Here is a 19,860-nt window from a genome sequence, read left to right as displayed (position 1 = left end):
AAGGATTTAATAAAATAGGCAGAAATGGATCTGTCACTTCTATCTAGCCTGTGCAGCTTGCCCTAAAAATTGTGGCACTAGCTGTAATTACCAGCTGTAATTACTGTGGGACAGAAAGCGTATGTCAGGGGAGGGGGGAACTCTTCAACCCTTCAGAAATTATCCTCTCCATCCCAAAAGGGTCCTCCAATGTCCTAGGACTGCAAGGTAATATCGTGACCCTGGGGGACCCCAGGGAAAACCCCCTGCCATTCTGTTTAGAACAGCTGAGGCTTCTGTGAACCCTTTCCTTTTCCAGTGCTATCAGAAAAGCTGCCGTATGACAACCAGGCCCTTGTTTCTTCCATGTTTGTTTTCACTCTGCCTCTCTTCAGAGGAAGGAGAGGCTGATACACCAGGAGGCTGTGCTGCCATTCAGGACAGGCTGGAGAGCTGGACCTAGGGGAACCTGGTGAAATTCAACAAGAGCAAGTGCAAGGTCCTGCACCTGGGGAGGAACAACCCCATGCACCAGCACAGGCTCGGGGCTGACCTGCTGGAAAACAGCTCTGTTGAGAAGGACCTGGGAGCGCTGGTGGACAGCAAGGTGACCCTGAGCCAGCACTGTGCCCTTGTGGCCAAGAAGGCCAAGGGTATCCTGGGATTCATTAAAAGCAGTGTGGCCAGCAGATTGAGAGAGGTTATCCTCCCCCTCTACTCTGCCCTAGTGAGGCCACATTTGGAGTACTGTGGCCAGTTTTGTCCCCCCCTCCCCCCCCCCCGTTTAAGAAGGACTTGGAACTGCTCAAGCAAGTCCAGCAGAGAGCTATCGCTCCAGGGGACCTGAGCACCTCCCATATGAGGAAAGGCTGAGAGTCTTGGGTTTGTTCAGCCTGGAGAAGAGAAGCCTGAGTGGGGATCTTATCAATACCTATAAATATCTGAAGGGTGGGTGGCAGGATGATGAGACTGGACGCTCTTCATTAGTGCCCAATGACAGGACAAGGGCAATGGGCACAAGTTGGAACACTGCAAGTTCCAGCTAAACATGAGAAAAAACTTTTCCTGTGAGAGTGCCAGAGCAGCGGCACAGGCTGCCCAGGGAGGTTGTGGAGTCTCCTTCCCTGGAAACATTCAAAACCCACCTGGACACATTCCTGTGCCCCCTGCTCTGGGTGTCCCTTCTCAAGCAGGGGGTTTGGACAAGATGATTTCCAGAGGTCCCTTCCAACCCCTGTCATTCTGTGATTCTGTGATATAGGGAACGGCCCAGATTTATAAGGTATTTAGGGGAAGACAGATAGGAAATCGTGACATTTTCAAAGTTACTCAAAACCCTGACTCTCTTAAGCCCATAAGCATTTAAACTGTGTTCTTAAACTTGCTTGGTTCCCTTATTCTATGGGCTCTTTATCTAACTGCTCCATTCATCCATCCTTCCTCCATGCCTATTTTCCCAATCAAATTTCCTGCAGCTCTGCCTGCTTCATGGACTGTGTTTTTCATCATCTCCTATTTCCACAATTCCTTCCCGTTTCCTTCATGACTTCTCTGCGGAATGTCTTTTTTGTTAACACTCTTTCAGTTATTTTCTCCTTCTCTTACTATGTCCAGATTTGACTTTTTCCCCCCAGCCCTCCAACAAAAATAGTTAAGCTGGAAAATCCCCTTGTAATGTTTTCCCTGTTGATATACTTACGATTTTGCTTAGGCACCTGCTACCTAGACAGGATATTGGGCTAGAGGGACTTTTCATCTGATTCATCATGGCCATTGCTATGTATGGTTTTTGTGAAAGGCCAAAGCACTATCCTAGCTTTCCCTTTCTCTCTTGAGCTCAGCTGCTGTAGGTGGTGTAAACAAAGCTTCCTGAACAGCACTTGGAACACCAGGCATAAAAGCTGTAGACATGCAAGGTAGAAATCAGCAAGAGTAAAGCAGCAAATACTTATTCTATTTCTTGAGGGTCATTAAATGTAAAGTGCTTCCTTGCAAGAAGAAGTCAAGATTATTATCCAGGTGGCTACCAGGTAAATATTCCTGGAGCCAAGCAGCACCGCAGGTTAGCAGCCGTGATTTTTCCTCTTACGGGCCCGAGCCCAACACATCAGCAGGACCTCTAGTCCTAGAGGAGAAGGAGGAGAAGGAACCAGGTAGCATGAAAGGGTACAGCATGATCCAAGTAAGTTAGGCCCTCCAAAGCTGTTAAGGATTTGGCTCCTGACTTTGAACTAAGGAGTCTTGAGAGAACTGAGACTCTGATGAACCTCCACCAAGAAACTAGAAAGTTCCCGCTGTGCCATTTCAAGACAAAGACAGGAGAGAATGTTTGGAAAGTTATGCAAAAGCTTCTCTCCAAATAATCAATGTTTGAAAGAATCAAATATTTCCCTGAATTCCCCTCAGACAGTCCCATTCTAGATGAGTAATGAGAAATTAATCATCCTGTCAGACTAAATGCTGTGAGACCTTTTAGTCATGCTCGCCCCTTCCTCCATAATAGATTTTTGTCAGTCATCAACTAGGTCTCCCAAAAGACAGCGCTGCATCCCAGCTCTCGCCTTTTGTGTTTATTTTTTCCCCCCAGGTGGGACTTGTTCTGCCATCCTTTGGCATGTCAGGAGTCAATCATGCGTCACAGGAGCCCGACCCATCATCCCCGCCTTGCCTCCGCCGACTGCCACACCACCCGCACAGCACTGGCTCTTCATTAAGTCAGTGTTGATTCCAGCCTGCCTGCAGCTGATACCCAGTATCTTCCTGACACAGGCAGTCACGGCTGGTGCATCTGTGGGGTTTTAACTGTTTAGATGGATAAATACAAGAGTAACATAATAAGATCAGGAAATTACAAACAAAAGTTCTCACAATCATAAGAATTAATTTACACCACACATATGTCTGCTAAAGTTGATATAACAGTGTAATTAGAGATTCAAGGAAGAAAAAGGATGAAATAACATGTAAGTAACTTCTGAGAATTTTTTTCCTTCTTATAAGAGTCATGCCAGCGAAAAGAACACGGAGTAATGCCATCGATACAAAAATGAGATGATGTGTTTTATCTCCTGGGAACACATCCAATTTTTTATTTTTGATGCATAATATTTTAATTCCTTTTTCCATAACCAGAAGCTCAACAGAAGTTTTTTATCTTTGTATTACTGAGTCTTCATTTCTCTATGGCATGCATGCAGCATCCATTCATGTAAAAACACTTTCATTTAAGTGACCCTCATCCAGCTTTAATTATCAGCTTATATTTGAAGCGAATCTGGGAAGACTGCTGAGGGGTACAGACCTTGGCTGCAGAAAGACAGACAGATCTGTGGGTTAATCTCTGTACCTCCGGTGGGAGAAGGCAGGAGAAAGATGGGTTATAAAGCAAATAACTCTCAGATTTCCAAAATACCAGATGTCCATATTACTGCTGCTTGTTAACCCTGGAAATGTCGGTAGGGGGATGGAAGAAATGTTTTTTTCCCTTCCAGTCTGCTGCAGGCTTTCATCTCTCACCCACTTCAGCTGGGTAGGCAATGGAGGAGTGAACTGCTGTGTAAGCGAAAAGGGGCCGCACATGTGAGGTGATCAAAGCTGTGACACCAACTCTGATCTAGGTGTGGGTCAAACCTAGTCCAGAAATGGCTTCATTGACCACACCTTGGCATTTGCCAACATCCTGATTCTGATTGCCATTTCAGGTTGCCAAATTCAGAAGATGCAGTTGTCTGTCTTTCTCAGAGAAAGGCTATGGCTCAGCTTGGTGGACCAATGACATTTCTGAGCTCCCAGGTGTCCAGGTGAATTCTTCAGCTGCGTCACAACCTGTTACCAGAGTAGAATCTGGGGGTCCAGGTAGTTACCCGTGCATTGGCTCATATGGTAAGAACAGCAGTCACACAGACTGACAGACTGCCATTGCTCATGTGATCCAAAACCTTGATTTGGACTGTTGTGAGACCAGGACTCGGAAGGGTGCTATGAAGCACACCTGCCTTTCCATCTAACGGCAACCTCTGGGGCTTGCTAATGACTTGAAACAGGCTAAAGTATGTCCTCATAAAGTTGAAGACTCTGATGCAAGGTTTGATTTAAATGTAACACTAAAAAAATAATGAAATAACAATGAATTAGTTTAGTTAGGATTGGTCAAATATCAGGGCAATTCCTGTTTCATTCAATCCCAATTAAAACCCAGGTAGAGGATTAATACATCTTTATCTCTGACCAGTCTTAGCCTTATAAAATCAGCACTGGTTCAAACTGGTCAGCTGAAGTGTCAGAATTAGTCTGCAGAGATATGGTGTAATTAATTATTTTTTCTCTCTCCACATAATATAAAAAGCCAACTTTTTCTAGTGATGCCAGTCAGTAAATTCATGGGCCTAGTATCTCCTCTCCTGCCTGTGAATCGTTAGAAGATATGAACAGGTACATTAACAGTGAGCTGCCACTGTAGTCAATATACCCCAAAGCTGGCATGCACCTTCTCCCTCCCCAAACTTGAGTCAAATATCAGGTAATCAGAAGAGCTTGGAAGCATGGTGGTCACATATCCAGAGATATCAAAACACTTAATAAACACAGATAAACTGGAAGTTAGCACCCTATCGCCATATTCATTAGAAACAGTTAGACATTACTAGATTAGCAATTGTTTCTGGACTTCCTTGCTTCCCATTTGAATGCCAGAATAAACACCCAGAGATCCAAAAAATCTGCAGGAGTAGAATTCTCTGGAAATTTGGTCCTGCCCATGGCAGTGGCAGGCCGCGCAAAGCCAAGGCTATCCTGCAGCCTCACCCCTTCGGCTCTGACCCCGCGGGCGCTCAGCACAGGCACAGGGCTTTGCCTGCATAGCTGTTCCTGGGAAAGGATAGAAATAAGCATTACTGCTCCCCTGCCTTGCCTCCACCACAAACAGCCCAGCAGTCATCCGAGCGGCAAGGACTTGTCATGCTTTCCTTCATCAATAGTGAAATGGAAATCTTGATTGCCATTAAAGAAGCTTTTTTTACATTTTCGCTAGGCTGTAACAGGCATTTCAACTGTTCATTTGTGTTAATGTTGCAAGATAGGGTGTAACCTGTAGACTAACTAATTAAATGCTCTTTGATTTTGAGTGAAGTGTTTGGTACAGTTTAGACAACAGAGTCTAATTAGCACTGGATGTTTAATGGAACTAAAGACCCATGAAAAGCAAAAGGTGCTGAAATAAAGAGTCAGTGAGAGAGATTTGAAGATAACTGAGAGTAAAATAGGGAAAATAAAATAACCCTTTGCTGTGCTAGAAATACCTTTCCCTCTGAAAAACCTGTATTAGTTATTAAAAATTTATAAAAATCTCATCAACTCAAATGTCCAGCTGTTTAGGGTATTATAATGGAAAGCTATCCAAAACACATTATGTCAGCAAGTAACAGATTAAGGTATTTCACACTATCTCACTGCATCTCATTTCTTCCGGGCAACAAATTCACCCCAGTATTTTTACAATGGAATAAAAACTCTGTACGTATTGCTTTGTGTGCTATCATTCACAGTCTCTCAGCAGGAAATAAAATGTCTGTCTTAGCAGCGCCTTCTTCTGTCAGTAAATGCAGCCAATTTATGGTTTTCCTTGGGTGAGAAATATGTGTATGCAACTTTCTACCAATATCTAGTTAAGTCCATAAACTTAAAAAAAAAAAAATCTCAGTAGAGGGGTCTACAGTGTAGCCTTAAAAACAATAAACTTTTATTCAATGCATGTGTCCTCTCTAAGAAGCTATTAAGCTGAATGGTTTAGGAATAACGAAGTCCACATTGCATCCCCAGCTCTGCACTAATTCCTTGGTACTATAATCTGCTGAAGACCAGGGAGCAAGGTGTACCGAATCAGCGCTAAAAGCCATGGCCAATTTAGTTTTTCAATGTCTCTGGTTCCCAGACACCACTTTTTTTTGCAGCGGGGAGTTAGCTTTAGTTTTAAGTTTTGGTCCGGTGGGGCTCTTGGGTTTTTTATCTTTTCGTTTAGGGCTTTTCAGTGTATTTTCAGTTTATTTATTCTGAAGGAAAGAAAGTGAACAATGAAGTCAGATGGTAATACATTGTATGTTTACACTACCATCACTAGTCCCTGAGTAAGTGTGATTAGAAAAAAAGCATCCAGAGTAACTGCTGTACAAACACAGATGCTTTAATCCTGCAGCGGCAACGTCAGTGAATGTAGAATCCAGCCCTCGCTTTCTAAGAAATAACATTTGCGTAATGACGTGCAACTCCCTTATCCGGCGGTGTATAGTTGGGCAAGGTTGCCTACGAGGGCAAAGCTACCCAAGGAGGGACGTGTGCGCTGGGCTCTGCAGCAGGCTGCCAGGAGCGTAGCTGTGCTATGGGTCGGTGCAATGCAGAAGTGGTGCTTGAGCAGCTCAGACCTTATGTGTAGCTGTCATGAGGCAGAAATAAAAATGGTCCTGTGGTTCTGGAAGCCTCCCCCTGCCTCTGAGTCCTGTGGCCTGTCTCCTCACACCTCACTGCCCACGTACAGTGTCAGACAGTGTTTGCCTTCTACATGGAGCCACCCTCTTCTCTCTCTTCAAATCATGGAAACCAGGACAAAATATTCCCCAGGGCTGGGCTCCTGTGCAGTGGGGAAGCATACTCTTTGGGAGAGGCCTGTGTAAGTTATGGCCAAGGTCGCTGGACAGGACTTGTTCATGGTCCCTAGGAGCTGCTCCAGTTGCTGAGAAACTCACAGGGGAGTTTGCAATTGCAGCCTCACACAGGCTTATGTGGAGCCTGGGCTCCAACCCCAGTGAGTCATGTACGATCAGACCCTCCAACATGGGCTCCATGCCAAAGGTCTCCGTGCCAAAACAAGGGCAGTATGTTCTGCTGCACTACAGCTGTTCACCAGCACTTCATTTTTCACCTTCTTTCCTTCCTTTGTTTTACTTCATGGGCTTCAGGTAGGCTGCCTTTTGGTTTTGGATTGGCATCCTGCACTGTTGAAGTGAAAGCCAGCATCGAGCAGTTGCTGAGCTGCCTTCTTATATTGCTGCTTGAAGCAAAGTCCAAGTCACAACAACTGCAAACTGGAGTATTGAAGTCACCAAACCCCTGTGTGCTTTGGCCATTGGTACAGAAATGACTGGCTGCTTCAAAGCCCTCCACAGCAATGTTTTACAGCATGATATCCATGTGCGTCATATGGAGACTTGTATGTGGCTTATAAGTGAAAGAGGCCACAAAGGTTGCTGCGATATTTTTGGAAGATTACATCAGTCTTAGAAAGTCAAACAGTTTTGTTTACATCTGCACTGCATCTAGAGGCATGGAGCTTGGCATTAGCAGCCCTCTCATCACACCCATGTTTTCTTGCCAAAGGAAATGGTTAGTTCAAACTCATTTCAAAGCCAGGACACGAATTAACAATTCACAGTTTGGGTATCTGTAGGGAAATGAATTGGATATTAGATCACACATGGGGCACTGCTGCTACAGATGAGAAGTTTGGCATATATAGGGTGTGCCTACATTTATTATCTCTGAACTTTTCCTGCTTACCACTTTGATAAACTTGGTAGAGCTTAGCAAATGCTTGGTGGGCATCACAGAGCAGCCTTAGAGCACAGGAGCTGGTTTCTTTCTGGTTGATACTATACAAAAATACATGCTTCAGTAACACATGCAACATGCTTCATCTGCATATTGGGGTTCAGCCCAGAATCCACATAGTCCAAAACAACCCTCCTGACTTGGGTATAGTCTGAAAGTCTGAGTGTTTCTCTCTACAGATATCTTTCTGTTGGACAATACAGCCAGAGTGCTCTGACACTGGGTTAAATATTTTCACCTTCTCTACTTGTCAGTCTTGGAGCTCCTGCTATCGAGGAGGAAAGGGAAGAACTGACTCAGCACTTACAGCAGCAGGGTTTTGTACAGATCAGCACAGCACACAAGGTGGCACCATATGTTCCTGCCCTTCAGCATCTAACAAATATCAATTAATTCCAGCAGGCACCAACACAGAAGCAAATACTAATTAGAGATTTGGAGAAAGGGGGGGTATTAGCAGTCTAAATACTGGGGAAAATTCATGCTATGCTTAGAGGCGCTTGAAGGAGGACGTACTGAAGGTCATTTGCATATTTGCATTAAAAGAGCTCTAATAGCAGTCAGCTGCCCCCCTACCATGCTAAGCCAGAGCTAGCTTGGTCAGAGCTAAATCACAGGAGACTTGGAAAACAGGCTTAGAAGCTCTTATTTGGTACAATGAAGAACAGCAAATCAGTGAAGGCTCTCATGTGAGTGGCTAAAATGAATTAAATACTGAGCTACAAGAAAGATAGCTTCCCTCTGGAGTTTTGTGAATGTCACAGAGCATCTTGGTTCTACTGATAAATAATTCACACAATAACAAAACAATAATTTCTTCAAAAGTACAAGTTTATGTAATTTTAATTATTTTGGGGAATCGGTCACTCGTTACAAGTACACTGAATTTTAGCTTGGATTTACTGCAGTTTTTATAAGGCATTTATTCTTAGTGGCTGGGAAGCTTACATGGCCACAAGGAAGAAGGATTTGTTTTTAGGCTTAAGAGCTCTTATATTCTTTGGATAATGACAAAGCAGAGTGGTATCTTTCTTTCTTTTTTTAGGGGCCATTTTTTATATACACAAACAAAATCTGCTGATTTCTTTTAAGTACAGCAACCTGAGAGTGGGACTCTACCGCCAACAGAAGAGTGGAAGTTGCAGCTAGGGACTCTGTTTAGGTGAGTCCTAGCAATGGATGGAAACACTGTAAGGCGAAAGTTCAGCCTTAAGAGGTTGGGTACCTAAGCTCTTTCAAAGACCCCAGTCCAGAGAATTAGAATATCATCAGCCACATCCTCTTCAATCTGTGCTGTTGATTAAGAAAAAAAACCTCAACAGCACACCAACACTTTTAAATGCAAGTCCATATTTTGAAAGGCAACAGGGGAAAGAAGGGCCAGAACGCCCAAAGCCACGGGAAAGTGTGGCTTTCGTAACAGTGACCACAACTTAACAAAGTCATTGACTCTTGTGAGCTTCCACCCCGTCATCTGCAATCTGTCAGACCATTTCTATTGTAGTATACACTGGCAACCGTAATGATTTGCACAGAAAAAAATAGAGTAAGAAATAATTACTGAACTTCCAGGTGCATTTTCATAGATCTTAGTGGTTTTCATTCCTTTCAGTGCCAGTGCCAGAGTCTCTGAAGACTAACAATACAAGTATTCCTCTTGGAGCAGAGGAAAGTCATGCCACTGGTGGCATGCCCTTCTCCGACAACTATCTTTTTTGTTCTGAGGTAGGTTAATGTGGCCCTTTGTTTTTCTGTGTTTTCTGTAGAATCTTTGTTGATGCTAGAGGGGAAATGGTGAAAAGCTAATTCAAGCTGAGAAGATGAGAAATGTTGAAAACTTTACTCCAAGGCTGGTGGATTAAATAGAAACAACCGGAGCAACGAGACTACTGCTAGGTCTGCATGTCATCTGCTGTTCACATGGATTAGTGCTGAGAATGAAGAAATTAAATGGATGAAGCTCAGAAATGTAGACACCACCCTGGCACACTGCTCATGCAATTAGTTGAAATGAAACTCCTCAAACTTAAATTAATATCTGGTGATGGGTGTTGCTTCTGAAGTCACAGCTGTTGCTTTATGAAGAGGGAGCTGAGGGGAGGGAGACTTCAGTGTTACTGTTTGTGCTTAACTTGCTGCAATAATACCAGATCTCTGAAATTAAATCACAGCCCCGAAGTATGGCCTTTTCACTGTCCATCAATTCATATTGCTTTGAAGACTGGGAATGGCACAAGGTCACCAGACTTCAAAAAGCATACAAAAGCCCTTTAAATGCTTGTGAGAGAGAAAGCATGGAGGTTTAGGAGAGAAACTTTTGCACCAAGAAGGGCATTCACAAGAGCATACCACCTCCTAATCCTGAAAGATTGAAGGCTGTGTAAGACATTACTTCAGGCCAGTTTAGTGGTTAGACAAAAATGGAGGCAAAATATCAAGACAAATAGTCATTATACCCAACATGGACTACTGTTTCTACTGTTTCCAGTGCTTTTTTTTTTTCTTCTTCTCTCCCCTTGCCTTTCTCAGCCCAGTGGCTCCTTGAACACTTTACACATCAAATCGTCTACCTTAAAGGCAGGTGGGGCCTGACTTTTTGTCATTGTCACCACCATTTTTCCTGTTCACTCTGACAGCCCAGCACTGACTTACTTCTAGATCAGGTCTTTAGAGTCCATTAGGTCAAGGACTCTAAAATTCCCTGCACTAAGCTTTGTTGGTCTTTTGAAAGAACAGGTAATATTTAGGCAGTCTACTGACCCCAGCCCTACAGCCTAGAAGAAAAGAGAATACTCACAGGATTGCCACAGCCCATTTTCCCTTCAGCATACCATTTTATTCATGACCTAGATCAAGGAAAAACCTGAAACCTTCAGGGAAGGTTAAGTACATAACCTTACAGGTAGCCGAGAAGTTCTGTGCATCGTATGAAAACAAAATCTAGAAGACAGTAAGGGATGCTAGCGATGCAGTACAAACCAATAAGTACACTTGCAGTAACTCATTTTGGTGTTCTAAACACCTAAAAAATTGGGCTTTCAATTCACACTGCAAAACTTACTGGGGTTTTTAAAAATCCTAACCTCCAGGCATGTTTTGTCCTTGTTGGCACCTGGAGGTGCTTGAACTGCTAAAAGACTCTTAAGCAACACATGCAAAAATTTCGCTTGTGTGGATATCCTGCTCTGAGGAGGGTGAAACTCAACAGCAGAAAGTGAATGTTTCTTATTTGTTTTCTTTATGAAAAGACTCATTTTTTGTGATAGAAACGCTAAAATACTTAATCCTAATTAAGATGTCTCTTACTGTATTTGGCAAATGTGTGAAATGGAAAGAAATGCCATTACTGCATTATTTGTCCAGCAACATCCTTGAGATACTCTTCAGCTTTGAAAGAGCCTCATGGGAGAGTTTGCTAGAAAGGAGAGTGATGCTCTTCTGATCCAACTGACAGCTGGAAAGGCAGCAGCAATTTTCCCGTTGAATTCAGACTGCTGTGTGATAAATGTTGTTTTAAACTGAAAGCTTGAAATATGAAAGTAAATTGTTTGCATCAAGAATAGCACTGCTGACCAAAGGAGACGAGCTAGGCAGCTCAGGTTATTAAACCCTATCACACCAGCCCTGCTGTCTTTAGCAATTCTATATCTAACAACAAATCAAAGGAGAGGTTTGATTCATCTTGTTTCATGAACAAGTTGTAATTTGTATTTCTATAGTGCAAAGGACTATGGAATTGGGATTTGTAATTGGATCAGAACAACGAGCGCTCACCTCCGTAGCAGTGGCACTGAGGGCGCGCCTGTTTTGTTTTGCCTCCTTGTCAGTCAGTTTGAGAGTCTGAGGTTTGTAGTTCGCTACCAAATGGTACTGAGATGACTGAAACATTTGCCATTTTCAGCGCTAAATACACAAGCAACTTCTTTGACCTCCTGTCTGCAGAAAGAGGTAAATGCAACTTTTCCACACGCAGTAGTCCTGGGAGGTGGTAGGATGTTAATCATCTGTATAAGGACCTCAATCAATACATTGTGAGGCAAAGGCAAAAAGGAAAAAAAACCATCTACCTAGCACAGAAAGCTCTGCTGAGGCTGCACTCAAGGTGCTTTTATAACATAAACAACAAAAGCAATTTTACGGCTTGGTGACTGAAAGGACATGGCTGTATGGAGAAATTATTAAAGCGGACAGAAAGCAGATATTCCCATGGGGTCCATCTTAGACCCATCACTAGGGCTGTGCAAAGCTGTGTGGTGGAGGAGGGGTCAGAGCATTTTACACCTGGCAGGTGGGTCTTTGGAGAAAGGAGGGCTCCTGGACTTCAGAGTGAGCCTTACTCACTCTCCTTGGTGTTCAAAGGTGGGGAACACTGAGCGAATTAGTAAAAATAAAATAATTTGCTAAACCTTGCGTATTCAATTTAGCAAATGCTTATCAAAGTTTGTTTATTTTCAGGCAGAAAATTATTGGTTCAACCCTTTTGGGGCTGAAGGAGGTTTGGCTGGGGCTGGGAAGCCAACACCAGACTATGGAACTGGAGACGATATGGCAGGATCTGAAGAAAGTCAGGTCAGCAGGAACTATAAAAGAGTGATAGGGTAGGAGACCAGAGAGGGAGCAGACTGCCCTAGAGGAAAGGGCAAAGCCTAGCAAAGGTACAGACACCAGAGATTTGGCGATAATCAGCAAAGTGGGCTTAATAGGATCCTAGCTGGACCTTCTAGGGTCCTCCTGGCATGAAGGCAGGAGAGATGAGGGTGTAGCTGTACGCTTCTACGGGAGAACTTATCTTGGGCCGCATATCTCCGGGACACAGGGCTCTACCCACCCTGGGGACAGTGATGCACAGACATCAATATGATGGATGCAAAATGTCCGTCTATTTAGCTGCGTCACACGCTTATATAGCTCTTGCGGTTCCTGTTCCTGCCACTCCTATGGGGAGGAGTCTATCTTTCCGTCACATCCCGTAATCTTCCAGTCGCCGATCCCTGTCTATTCCCCTACATGAGGGCATGGCTGAAAGGAGTGAGGTGCTGCAGGCGTAGCTGGTGGATTGAGCTGCAGGGCAGAAGGAGCAGCAGGAAGGGTATGGTGGGGACAAACTGCTGCTCTGGCGGGGGCCTGCAGTCCCCAGCAGTACCTGGACTGCCAGCCTGGGGCACTCGGGCAGCCTGGGGCAGCAGTTGTGGGGATGGGCACTGGCAGAAAACCGAGTGTGTGGGAACAAGGGCAAGGAGAAAAGGTCTGCCTTGTAGCCAGAATTGCTCCTACAACACACATACAAAGCAAAGCTCTTTTGTCTTAAGTGCCTTAAATTTTCACTGTCCAAAATAGGAAAGCAATTTATTCTGACCTGTTTAATGTGTTTCACGTTAGCATAAAAACAGAGAAATCTTATATGCATAAAACATAAAGGATTAGCATACTTTAACATCTGAAGTTCACCTTTCCATCATAGCTGTCTGTTCGAGATTTGAAAGGGGGAAAAAAAAATAAAATCACTCTTTGTTTTAAGCCAGTTTGTTTTCCCTCAAAGGATTTCCTTCAGAATAAGGTGTGCTGACCCATCTGCCCACAAATCTCTGTGGCCTGAAGTGGATTAACTTTCCACCTGCCATTATACCAGCATTTACCAAATTTCCTAGAAATTTTTAGAAGCAGAGAAAAAAAAGGATGTGGCAACTAGGAAACCTCCAAGCTCTTTTCCTGGATTAACAGATTTTGGGGGGAGTTTGATGGCAAATGGATAGCAGGCACAGCTTCTCTTATCAACAGGGGTTTTTCCTTCCTTGGCTTTTAATTTGGTACAAAATTTGTTAAATGTTAGTTAACATTAGTTCTGTTTGTGAAGGTCCAAACTACAGATGCACACTCCCAATAGCTGAACGGGTAAGTAAGTAAAATAAATAGTACACAATCTTGGACGTGGCAACCAGGTCATGGCAACACAAATAAATAAGGAGGACTGTAAACCCTTCAGCTGACACAAAAGAGACTTTGCTGATGACTGTGACAAGAAGGGTCGCGAGTGAAGTGAATTGAATCCAGATTGCCTCTGTTTTGCAGAAGTCTTGAAGTAGCCTGTCAGATGGAAACCATTAGGAGACAGTAAGATCATAACACTGCTTTGAAGACAACTCTAAAGAAAAAACTCTCCTCATACAAGCAACACATTCAGCTCTTGGGTTGTTGCTCATAAATACTAAGTGCAAAGCAGCTGTATGAGAGCCCACACACCACCATGGGTTGAAGAACTTTACTCACCCTGGGGAAAACTCTATTTTTCAGAGTTGGTCCTACCAGGGGTTTATGCTCCAGCACAGAGTACAGCATTTATGCCACCATGTCACAGAGATCTTGCTCTGAAATGCAGGGAAAACACAAATGAAAACATAAAATGTCCGTACAGTCATTTTCCTGGGGTCACAAACAATTGCTTTGCTTGACATGAAGACTTAATGTAGCACCCAAAATCCAGAGAAAGAAAAGAACACAGTGGTGTTGCTGGAACCTGTCTCTGAAAAAAGTTCCTGATTCTGTTTTTGCTTTTCAGTAATGGTCTTTGATTTATTTATTGCAGTTCTTAAACTTAATTTTTTCTTTGCTTATAATAGCAGTGATTATACCACAACAGTCATGTGTGGCATGGGCTGTGTTGTCCTTGGCTGGTGGAGGAGGATTAAGGAGGAGCAGGGCCAAGCTGGCAGTGGCCCTGCCATCCCTGCCTGTGTGGGGTCCAGCCCTCCTGCCCTGCTTCCCTCGTCCCTGCTCACCCGTCTCCTCCAGGGGAAGAAACGGAGCACCTCAGCCTCACCAAACCATCGGATGCTGGCTCCATCTGTCTCCCAGTGAGACCACATCTATAATTTCAAATAGCAGCTGTGTTGGTGCTGCAGTTTAAGCTTGCAATTAAATTTCGGGTTGAGACCTTTCATGAAAAATGCCATAGAATTATGAATGATCACGAGCAATCAAACAAAAGAGGACATCTCTAGCATGAGGGGGCTGCTGCTACTGGTTGGAGTGTCAGGGACATTGTTCAAGTACTTATCAGACGTAATGCCCTTTAACTGTTGCGATTTAATGAGATCCACAGAGCTCCATAGGCAGGAGTCTCGGTGATATGTAGATACCCAAGCATGTGGCTAGGCACCCAAAAGCAATGCTCAAACCCCTAGGCTCACAGCTCCCAGAGAAAGCTGTGAAAATTTGTTGCTTAAGTGCTTCTGAAAATTGCCCAAAAAGCGAAGTTTTACAGGTAAGTGCAACCTGATTTCCACTGATTTCAAAGAGCATCAAGCAGCCAAATATCTTTGAGGATATGGTCCTAACTGCTTTACGACATGGCGCCACAGCATAAGATGGAGCCAGACCCTAAGCTTGTGCTGTTGTGTTTTCATTAGCAGTGACTAGTTGTTTTACTGGTGTACATAGTGGTGCTAACAGGCAAATTCCAGAATGATTTACATACGGACAAATGTTATGTAGACCACACTTGGATTTACTGGCACATTGTTCCCATTTTATCTGTAATTTTTTGTTGTAGAATTTGAGGAATTTGAAATATTTACTCTCTATCACATCTGCACTTGAAGAGAAACATCTAAACCTCCTTTTTTTTTTTTTTTTGATGTTCCAAAAGAACTGAAACTAACAAGTTGCTACTTTGTGGCTGGTATCAATGAATCTACACCCTGTACATCTTCTACCAGCCAAGAAGCTCTGCAAGAATGCACAAAACTATGGAAATAAGGTTGGGGTTGCATAGGGACACTCTGAAATAGAAACATAAGCATCTCTGCGAGAGCACAGTCAGTTCTAGGGATACCGTGTTAGCAAAAGGGAGCTGCAACCCAGGTAAAATGCCTGAGTACACTGAAGCAAGAATGAGACATGATACAAACTCCACTGGGCTCTGCCTGTCCCAGGGGACAAAATGTGATTTGTTAACACCTGCGGTAACTGGCAGAAAATATCTCAATGAGTATTGCTCGTATGGAAATGCAGCAGAACTCCTGCCTCAGCAAAATCATTTGAGAATAGGCTTTATCATAAGGCGCTGCTGTTACACACTCTCATATCAAGGTGTTGAAAGACATTAATTTTTTTTCTTTAGAACAAGTGCAGGAGAGATACCTGATGGCTCGACGGCCTCATTACGTGGGGGTAAAAATTCGCATGCCTCTCTTGTCAGCAATGCATAAGTAATTATTTGCAATTGTTCATTCTGGAGGAGAGAAATTGTTTGCATGCGAGCAATAATAAATTGGGCATTTTAAATCTTTGATCCTCTGCTGTCAGAAAAATGTCAATACAAAAGCAGTTTCCAGTAGCTAAGATTTGTAATAGAAATTCAAGCCCTTTGTGGAAAAGGCCTTGCATTCAAGGATCTCATCTTTTTCTGTAGTGGAAAAATAAGTAAGAACATTGTCTATTTAGGTGAATCTATACGCTTGATAAAAACTTTATAGGTTTTTCAACTGGCTATTAGATTTAGAACGAACCCATTTAAACATGGTTATTCTTCCCCTTATTCTTAGCTGAAATGCTGGATTTTGCTAATGCACATGGCTGGTTAATGGGATCACCGCAATATTGAAAGAATAATTGTCAGGAACAGGGTAGATTGTTTTCTCAGTGGTTTATTGTTACCATTACTGTTTTGAGATGTATATCAAACAGTTACCTAAATTGCCTCTGAGAACCTCATTGCAACGTGATGGATTCCTACAATTTAGCTGGAAGAACAGATTGCCTTGTGGTCCTAACACACTGCTCTGCTCCACACCCCACACCCCCCACCCCCAATTCAATAGACATTTTGGTTTACTTTCTGAATAAAAAGTTGCAGTTTTGCTACCTCACCTTCATCACAGCACTGTGACTATAAATATTTCAAGCAAACTTCCTGTCTTTTTTAATAATTTCCCAGGGCAAGAATAATTATGCAGATTATACTCATAGTCTCTACAAAATACATTATAGTAACCCTTATGAAGAGGATATCTAAGTAAAATTGAATGAAAAGACAAATACACAAGACTCAATTGAGTTCTGCAGGAAAAACTTACAGAATGTTTCTTCTGGAACGCGGTTATGTAAAAATGACTTCTGATTTCCAGCTGAATAGCTCCTTACAATACCCAGTCATATCTGCTTAGTTGTTTGACAGAAATGACTTTTATTGCCTCTTCCCCTTGAGATACAGTATGTACCAATGCTATTTTAAAAGTCTCCTTTCAGTGCGGAACCACGTCTCGCAGCCAGAAAGAGACAAAGACTCCAGAAAGCCCTTTTAGACCAGCCCGGCTCTCCTCTTCTCCCGCCCGGGCACACACGCTATAAAAATGGGCTTTCTCTAAATTTCTATTTTGGTTGTACAACTTGTAATTTATTGCAAGTATCCAGAGAGGTAAACTGACAGGCAGCTGCATGTTAGGGTGATATTTCTCTCCTGACAACACTAGATGGACCCAGACATAGGAAACCATGTGGTATCGTGAGGTATTTTTGCTGAATATGATGCTTTCAATTGAGCGTCTTCAAGACTGCTTCAGCTTTAAATCTGAATTTGCCAGATATAACAAGGATTTGACATTGACCCTTCACCTGACAGTAATACATTTTTTTTATCTTTTAATAACATAGAGTAGTGCCGTGCTGTGATTTCAGGAAGCGTTTTGAGCAAACAAATCATATTCACCACCTAGAGACTAACACGCCTTCCCAGAGTCTATAAAGATGAGAGATAAGCTGAAAGATAGACTTGGAAAAGTTTTCAACCAGGTCACTGAATTTTTTTAGGAGTACGCTCCTGCACCAGTTAGAAATTAATGTTTAAAATTATATTTTTAAAGTAAAGCTCTTCATACAATTTCTTGACTTGATTTCTCAATGCTGTTTATTCCAAATGTACTGAGGGTTTCAAACTGGGTCTTTAGCCCAGTTTCTCAGGAAAACAAGTTTTGTGTGCTCAGATAGCCTAGCTGCCTATGCTGAGCAAATTGTTTCTGAACTTAAACCTCAATTTACAATTTCACTTAAATTTCACATCACGCCAAAAGCTATCCCCTCCAAATTCTGATTCATTCTCTAGTCAGCAACAGTTAGAATGAGAAAAGCAGACGTTCTTGTCCTATCACAGCCCCCACCTCATGGCAGGAATGTGGAGGTGTGGATAGTTTTTGGTCCAATATGGGCAGAAATGAGTGAGGGTGGGGAAGGCCAGTATTACAGTGAAATAAAGCTTTTAGACAGTGATACTTTTAAATAAAAAATGAAGACTGCACAGATAAAATTGAGGAATTTTGTTCAAAAGGCATCCTTGCTATAGATTTCCAGGGGAAACTGGCATTGCAGTGCGAAACCAACACAGACATCAAGTGCTGCACGTACCTCTGGGTCCTCCCAGCAGAGAGCAGCACGGACTTTCCTCCAGATCCAATTTTGGATGACAGCTGCCACTTATAGGGAATTTTGGTTGGCATCTGGTAGTAGGAATGAAACATGTCCAGCACAGTAGGACGACAAAAAATTAATTAACTGTGGGCTAGTTTGGAAAATTAGCTGGCTGAGGGGAAGCAGCGAGATTGGTCTGAAGTTTGAGGAATAACCTCAGTGAAATATGTTAGAATGCAGAGGCGGAGGGGCATGAGCATACTGGCCAACCGAGAAGGGTTTCCAAGTATGTATTTGGAAAGTGAAGACAGAAAGACACACTCAACACTGAAGAACTGCGGGCTGAGCATCGCCCGCATTGTCTACATATATGTCTTGTAATTTCTAATGAGCGTTTTGAAGCTGTGTTCAAACTGGAAGGGAATATTTTTGTGTAACACAGCAGAGAATAATTACCAACAGATTGAAACGAACAGCACGCGTATTGTACCATTTATTTTATCAATTGAATTCTATGATTTGTTCCTCATCCTACAGTCTCATAATGGCATTAAGTGATGATTGTGTGCTAGCATGGGTAATCAGAATGAAAATTAGCCTTTTTCAGTTGAATTAATTGTCTCTATTTATTCTGCTTCCAATTCAGTTTTTAGCTATTATTTATAGTCTATTTAAGAAAGATTGCATCTCTTCTGCAAAACCACTGTCTTCAGCAAAACCTCTGTCAGAAATAAGAGCACTTTTACAAAAAGTGAAATAATGCAGCATTTCTCATTTCAGTTGGATGTGCCTTCCATACTTAGTTTTTGGCTTGAAAAGAAAGCCATTATATTCAGATAATAGTTTTCCCAGCCAAAAGCATGCACTCATATGGAAAAGATTGACTGCTAAACTCTAGCAAGATCTGTAATCTACGCACAATGACATTTTATAATAGCAGCCTACGCTAAGTAAAGGCATTTTGTTTTTATTTTTAAAAACTCCTGAGAAACCACAGGGTTGATATATCTGAACCCAGACCAGGAGCCTAATGTCTTACTGTGCTTTTGACAAAAGCTGATTTGTTCAGCACTAGAAAAGACTGGGACAGTTGTATCAGGGTTGTTGCAATATGGCAGAGGTCGCTATCTGTAAAATCTTCATCTTTTATAGGAGCTGGGTACATTAATTTCTGAAGTGCTTATTATTGATCAACCATAAGAACTGCTAAATGACCGAAGGCTCACTTCATCACAGTCAGACCTAGGTAAAAATCCACGCTGTTGCCTTCATTATGTATTCTGAGGCAAATTTTTCCCCTTGCTCTGACTCTCAGACCCCCAGACAGGCAGTAATCACAGGCCTGTGTAAAGTATCCTCTTGATTCAGTCAGATTTGGGGTGACCCACATGCTGGTGCTGCTGTTCCTGTCCTTGGGGGATCGTCCCACCTCCTCCATCTCCAATCTCGCCAGATGCCTGCCACTGTGTTGGCAATCCAGATGCTTCTTTCCTTCTCCCAGTCCCTCACCTGTCCAAAACACAGCTGCACCCTGCCTGGGCTCCAGCAAAGCCAGCTGGGGTCCTGCCTAGCCCCCTGCCATGCTCAAAATGCCACCACCGCCAAGCCTGGGTCCCTCCAGCTGTTCCCTTCCTGCGCAGCCCAGTGCCTTGCGTCCACGTCTGCATCCTGCCCCACCTGAGGGGTCCTCTCTGTGCCTGGGAGGGGGAGCATGGAGGGGGGGCCAGCCAGCACCAGCTGCACAAAACCTTCCCCATCCCACCCTGCAGCTGCTCATCTCTCCTCCTCCCAGCGTAAACATTGTGCTCTTCACCCACCTGACAGGAAAAGGGGGGCTGTTCGTGAAGAAACAAAGTCTCAGAGGAGCTTTCCTTTTCTTCA

The 19,860-nt window shown here is 43.1% G+C and overlaps 1 long non-coding RNA gene across 1 annotated transcript; it reads left to right on the top strand.

Annotated features, from left to right (window-relative positions):
• The first annotated feature begins 9,202 nt into the window (after window positions 1-9,202).
• LOC135312856 (uncharacterized) lies at window positions 9,203-19,214 on the top strand. Its single transcript, XR_010372476.1, has 3 exons — window positions 9,203-9,303; window positions 15,224-15,334; window positions 19,132-19,214. It is a non-coding gene; the product is annotated as an uncharacterized LOC135312856 (long non-coding RNA).
• The last annotated feature ends 646 nt before the right edge of the window (window positions 19,215-19,860 follow it).

The sequence above is a fragment of the Phalacrocorax carbo genome, chromosome 3 (genome assembly GCF_963921805.1).
Source record: "Phalacrocorax carbo chromosome 3, bPhaCar2.1, whole genome shotgun sequence".
Lineage (NCBI taxonomy): Eukaryota > Metazoa > Chordata > Aves > Suliformes > Phalacrocoracidae > Phalacrocorax > Phalacrocorax carbo.
The sequence above is the reverse complement of the archived record's forward strand: the minus strand, read 5'-3'. Positions and strand labels throughout refer to the sequence as shown.